Here is a 6482-nt window from a genome sequence, read left to right on the forward strand (position 1 = left end):
CCCTTCCCTTCCCTTCCCTTTCTCAGACTGGGAAATGAGGCACAAACAAAGGCTTCTGGGAGTTGAAGTGGTTTCCTTAAAGGATAAAGAATCACTAAAATTTCTAAACAGTCTGAAAGACTGTTTTCCAGTGATGGAGGCAGGATTGAAGGGTAGTGAGGTAAGATCCCAAAAAAACCAATTCTGATGTGACAGCAGTCCAGGTAGGAAAGGTTCAATAAGGCCTGCCTGTGACATTGAGTGATGGAAAGGAGTAGGTGGACCAGAGGCACAGAAAAGGGAGAGCCAGTGAATGATGGAGATGATGAGGGAGGCAGAGTGTGTTCTCAGGCTTCAAGCTAGGTGACTAGACCATTATTGTTGTTGTTGTTGGTTGCCATTGAGTGGAACACTCTAGGAACAAAAGACCTGAAGCCTTTCAATAACTATCATTTCTCAAAGTTCATAGTTTCTAAAGGCATGTTGTTTAGGAAGTGGATGCCACTCCTGCTTCCAAACCTGTCTTAAACTGGGAGCTCCACCAAACACTGTCCACCATGTGTAGCCATTATTCAGTTTGACACACCAATAGCACAATGTTCAGCAACACAGCAATCCCAGGTTACCTCAGTACAGCATATGACAAAAGAGTGCTGTACCACTTAAAAGAATGTTCCTCCAAAATATAATAAAAACAAACTTTTAAGTAAGAAGTCCCTCTCCTCAGTCTTGTTGACTCTAAACAAGAAGCTTAAATAAAAACAACCAATATAGTATGTTGTTGTTGTTGTTATGTGCTGTTGAGTTGCCTATGACATATTGCAGCTCTGAGCCCTTCCCTGCCCTGAGCCAGTCTCACTAATTCCGGCACACCAACCCCCATCGGCCCAATTACTGTATCCATCTTTTCGAGGTCTTCCTCTTCTGCACTGTCTCTCCACCCTTCTGAGCATGATGTCCCTCTCCAAGGACCAGTCAGTCATTCCATACCGTGTGCCCAAAGTATGTGAGACGGCACTTCAAAATCCTAGCCTCTGAGGAGAAACTTGGTTTCACCCTTTCCAAGACAGACATATTTGTTTTCTTGGCAGTCTATGGTATGTTCAAGACTCTTCTCCAGCACCACAAATTGAAGGCATCAACACCCATTATTTGAGACAAGGCGTTAGAAGGGATCCTTCTTCAGGAAGGGAGCTCTGGTGACCTGTTGGCCAAAGGGTTGCGTTGCCAACCCCAACACACTTGTTTCAAATCCATCAGCTGCACTGAGGGACAAAGGGCAATCTTCTCCCAGGTGATTCAGACTCTGGAAACCTGATAGAGGGTCAGCTATGAGCCTGTTCTGACTCAACAGCACAGAACAAGAACAGCTTCATATAAGTGACCCAAATCAGAAGTATATGTATTACCTAGCCTGTGTTAAGAAAAGGATATTTTTAAAAATTTAAACTGAACATCTTACAACCATGAGTATAAACCAGAGAGAGACTTACTGGAATATTTCTCTTCAGTAGTATGGCTCTCTCTTTAGACTACAAAGACCTTTGATGTTTAAAATCATGACCTTGAGGTTTTGCAAATAACCATCAAGGTTAAAAGATCCAATTATTCATTAAAGCAAGGAAAGAAACTCTGTCATTTAATTTATTCTAACCCTGTGTGCTGCCCACTTTAGAAACAATTTAAAACAATTTACAGATTTAGATTTTATATCTATCTATCTATCTATCTATCTATCTATCTATCTATCTATCTATCTATCTATCTATTATTTCTGAGGAATGCAGAAGATAAAAAGAGCTTCCAGGCCCTGGAGCTGACCAAGTACCACCATTGGATGATCAAACAAAACAATTGCCTGGTGTTCTTACAGTGAAGGAAGAAAAACTTATAAATAAAATAGTTTTTGATAAGACACAAACAACAAATCCATTGCTATCAAATTGATTCTGCTTCGTAACCACCTTCCATCAGGTTTCTGAGGCGATAATCTTTTCAGAACAAAACTCCTTATCTTCCTCCTGCTCAAGGCCTGGCGGATTTGAACCGTTGCTCTTCTGATGAGCAGTCTGGCATGTTATGTGCTCTGCTGCTTGGACTCCTAGATAGATCACTAGGCCTTTTCTGAGGTGTTGCTAGACCATCCTGAATCACCAGCTATCTAGATTTTACACTGAACAAGGTAACAACTGGCTTCACTGTTGGCATTCACTGGATTGGATAACTCACTGCAGTTGGGTAGATTCATACAGGTAGTAACCCTGTAAAATGATTTAGTCAAATAACACCATTGTATCTTCAGATAATTACCACTTATTTTGAAGTCCCTAGGTAATGAAAATGGTTACTGACCAACATAATGTAGAGTCCAGTCCACATCGATGCACCTTGGTAGAAAAGCCTGGTGGTCTACTTCTGAAAAACCAACCATTGATTCATACATGGAGTCCAGGATTAAACTGACATTCAAGAATGGGATCCACCCAAGTCCAAATCAACTCAGTGGCAACTGGTTTGCCAATAATCTTGAAGTAATTAAAAATTTAAACTGAGATGTCTTGACCTCTTTCTCAAGGCTAGAGGGTTTATTCTTGAAATAATTTTCTACAGTCTCCCTTTCCTTCTATTCCAAGTCTATACTTCCATCTTTGCATACTTTGATTTCTAGTACACTTTCCCCTCTTCATTCTCTTTGATATTTGGTATTTCATTCATCCACTTTCTGATTTCAGAGAATGCTCTTGGATCTCGCTCTGCATCTATCCATCCATATGTCAAATCCATCCACACATAGTATACATCCATACATTCCATCCATCCACCCGTCCGTCCACCCATCCATCCATCCACCCATCCATCCACTCACCCACCCACCCATCCATCCATCCATCCATCCATCCATCCATCCATCCATCCATCCATCTGTCACCTACATTCTGATTCCCTGTGACCATTTGCCCCCTACCACACTGGGACAAACTGATACCACATATCCCTTGGATGCCTGCAAAACCCCCTGCCTGGTTCCCTTTCTGCCCTTGACGCCTGGTGGATGTTCTCACTCCAGAACAGTTGGAGCAATTTTGTAAGTAGATTATTGGGATCGCCCTTCCTCTGACTAAAAGCCTTTAGGAACTTTTGTTGCACTCAGAGAAAATCCAGTGCCTTCTAGGTGTTGGTAGCCCCTTGTTCTAGCTTGTCTGGTGTTTGGCCTCTCGTTCACAGTTCTGTCCCTGTGCTCTTTTTTTTCCTGACTGACTTTCTTTTCCAGATTCCAAGTCCTATCCTACCCCAGCCTCAGCCCCCTCACCCTGTTTTGCAGTCTGGGATCATTCTCCTCTCTCTCTGGAGCCTTTCGACCAAGATTTCCTCTTCCTTTAAAGTTCAAGCCCAGCCCACCACCTCCCTGGGGGCTCCCTTGACTCCAGGGCACTTCCTCTGCTCTAAACCTCTGTGCTGGTTTCTGACCATCATACTTCTGTCAGTCGTGAAGAACAGTCACGCTCTCTGATTCGAATGATACAGCTGGTCTTTGCTAGCCAGCCAATTGGATCACAACGATATTGAGTCTACAGACCATCCCTTCTATTTCTATCTCCCTAGGAGCCTCTGTGTGGCATCACTATAAAGAAAACTATTTTGGATTTTGTGAAAACAGATTTTTTTATTTGCCCCTGTAGTGAGATAAGAAAAAGGAGGAAGGAGACTGATGGATGTGTCTCTTAAAGTAGTTCTGATGACAACCCAGCAATGAAAAGAAATGAACTACTGGTGCATGTAACAGCATGGGGAATCACAAATGCACTGTGCTGTGTGAACGAAGCCACACTGAAGGGCTCCAGAGTGCAGGACTCCATTCATATGACATCCCAGGAAAGGCACAAATGTGAGGATGCAACAGAAATCAGTAGTTCCTAGAGCAAAGGTTTACAATGGTGAAATACCATGAAGGAGCTTGGAGGGGGGTGTAGCTAATGGAACGACTTTGTATAAATCTCTGAGTCTATCTGTTCATTAACACCCACAGGATTATATAAGAAGATCAGTGAATTTTATTGTAAATGTGTTGAAAATAAATTAAAAAAATTCACAAACACAAAACACTACCCAAGCCATTTAAGTGCTTAATGCATGCTTCTATTGCTAAAGAAATAAAAGGTCTAGCTTGTAGGGAGTGAGGCTCATGTCAACAGCAAACATTTACATGGGAGGCATGATCTGAACAAAACAGTGGCCTTGAGGAGAATTTCTGGTTTGGGAAATGTCCATTTATATTACTCATCTAGGGATGATGTATTTTATCTTTAAAATGATGGAAGAGAAACATCCAAAATATATTGCCATGGTGTGCTAATTATTTTGAAATAATCTAAAACTAAATCATGTGCTATGGCTGATTGAGTTAAAAATAAAGAAGTCTGATGTCCAAAGAAACTCAATTTGTTATAATGTAAGTGCAAAAACAAACAGAAACGTGGAAATATGTCCAAATACTTCATTTTCCAGAAACAACCTGTGTAACAAGAAACTGTTACTAAATGCTGTTCACATTTGGCACTTTTGTATTCATTGGTTCTTCTAACAGTTTTATGAGAAAAGTAATACTGTAATAAAATAAAGTAATTCTATAGATGAAAAGGATGAGGGCCAGTGAGGTCAAGGGAATAACAAAGGCTACAGGCCTGGGTGATGGTGAGGCCAGGACTCCTCCAGGTCTGTGTGACTCAAAGGAAGCTCTTCCCACAGCCTTTCCCCCCTCTTGCTCCTTCTCGGAGCGCACAGAAGAGGCAACCAGCATTTCCAGCTCCCAGAGAGGCCAACCTGGCTTGAGTATTATGAGCCCTTAATGTGGTCTTGCTGAGAACTTCTGTCCAGTATCAGACCTGCAACCCCAGGCCTTCTGCCACCTCATGGCCTTTGTTTGGTCAGTCCAGGGAGGAAAATCTGTCCCTTTGCAAAGTCACTGAAGTGTGGCTGGCTTTTGGTCATTTCTTCCTCAGCTGCAGCACCGACACACAAAGCACCGGCCACGTAGGGGGCCGTCCTGTCAGGAAGATGAATGCCGTCTCATTGATTCCCTCACCCAGGAGCTTGTCCAAAACGGCAGCTGTTTGATGGAAACACTCGGAGGACGGAACCAGCCTGCCTGGCTGTCCTGTCCAGTCATCCAAACACTTAACAAAAGTAAGTCCCTGTCACAGACGAGGATGGAAAGTGAATGCACGGGGTAGACAGTGTTTCCAGAGGGCGCCTGCGAGGGCTGCCAAGGGCAGGGCACACGGGGCACTCCCACGATCAATGCTCTGGAAATTCCAGCTTGGTTAGAGAAACCTCCACAGAAAAGGGCATTCTGAAGAGCAGTGATGCTAGGAAATGAGAGTGGAAAGTCTGCCTTTTACGAAAAGTGGAGAAGGGTGGAAGATCACTATGGATTTTACGGATGGATGGAAGGTTGGACAGATGGACAGATGGGTATATCCCTCGAGCATCGTGGTGTCTGTTTTGGTTGTATCATCATCACCTCTTTCACCTCATCATCTACCTCCCTGAGTTACTGTCCTGTGTCCCCTACTACACACAAGAGTCTTCAGAGGGCAGGGCCTTGGGCAGCTTCTCCAATTTTCTCATCTGCTGAGGACATCCGTTATGTCATGATGAGATGGAGGTGGAAGAGGCCAGGCGCTGGTGATTTAAATTCTGTCCACACATGTCCACCTTCCCTGTCTACCCAGCCTCTCACACTCCAAGAGCCCAGTGCAGTGACAGATATTTCCACCAGGTGGCAGTCATAGTTTAGTTTTCATTTCTATCTTGAACTACAGCCTTAGTATCACTGTCTAATGGACCCATACTAGCTCAGTGGTTAAAGTACTCTCCTTCTAACCCAAAGACTGGTAGTTCGAACTCAGTCTTGGCGCTGTGGGGCAGTTGTCCTCAGCCCTGCAGGGTCATTATGAGTTGGGTTGACCCCACTGCAACAGCGTCCTGTCAGAGCAAATGAGTTATGTTTTCCAGGGCTCATACCTGATTCCAAAGGTACTGTCATGGATCCATTGTGTTTTGTATGTTGTTGTGTATCATCGAGTTGGAACCAACCCATAGCTGACCTGCCAGCAGGTTTTCAGAGGCAGTGCATCGCATGGGAGGAGACTGCCCAGCCTTCTTCCCTAGAGCAGCTGGTGGATTCGAATAAGTGGCTTCAGGTTGACAATGCAGCTCCTAGACCACCAGAACTTTCTTTTTGGAACTTGGCCAGGTGGTACCGTTAAGGGGTAGACATCAATGTGAATTGGTCATTTTCTTAATGCATGTGTATGCATGTACACACCTTCACCCATGTTCACATGTCCACACATGGATTCTGCAACATGTTTTGTTTTCTATTTTTTCTTATGTACTGTCCCTTTCCAATGAAATGTGCGAGGAGCTAGAGTCAGAAAATCAAAAGGGCCGAACTCGCTCAGCATTTCTTAAGCTCAAGGAACTGAAGAACAGATTCAAAC

This window comes from Elephantulus edwardii, unplaced genomic scaffold (assembly GCF_000299155.1).
Source record: "Elephantulus edwardii isolate Elephantulus edwardi_28Jun2011 unplaced genomic scaffold, EleEdw1.0 scaffold00103, whole genome shotgun sequence".
Taxonomy (NCBI): Eukaryota; Metazoa; Chordata; class Mammalia; order Macroscelidea; family Macroscelididae; genus Elephantulus; species Elephantulus edwardii.